This window comes from Oncorhynchus gorbuscha, linkage group LG15 (assembly GCF_021184085.1).
Source record: "Oncorhynchus gorbuscha isolate QuinsamMale2020 ecotype Even-year linkage group LG15, OgorEven_v1.0, whole genome shotgun sequence".
NCBI lineage: Eukaryota > Metazoa > Chordata > Actinopteri > Salmoniformes > Salmonidae > Oncorhynchus > Oncorhynchus gorbuscha.
In genome coordinates, this window is record NC_060187.1 from 36,342,380 (window position 1) to 36,342,852 (window position 473).

The window sequence follows — 473 nt, forward strand, 5'->3', positions numbered from 1 at the left end:
GGGAGAGACTTTGGTCGAAAGCCATGCGTGCCCCGAAACACAACCCAACCAAGCTGCTTCTTAACACAGCGCGCATCCAACCCGGAAGCCAGCCACACCACTGTGTCGGAGGAAGCACCTGGCGACCTTGGTAAGCGTGCACTGCGCCCGGCCCACCACAGGAGTGACTGGTGCGCGATGAGGTAAGGATATCCCTACCGGCCAAACCCTCCCTAACCCGGACGACGCTAGGCCAATAATGCGTCGCCCCACGGACCTCCCGGTCGCGGCCGGCGGCGACAGAGCCTGGGTGCAAACCCAGAGTCTCTGGTGGCACAGCTAGCGATGCAGTGCCCTAGACCACTGCGCCAACCGGGAGGCCCACTAATGATTATTTTTACCTTTGGTTTTGGCTTGTAGTGTTGAATAGGTTGTTGGGATGAAAGGTGGCCGTGTAGCTCTTTCCAAAGCACCAACACAGACAAACACAGAAG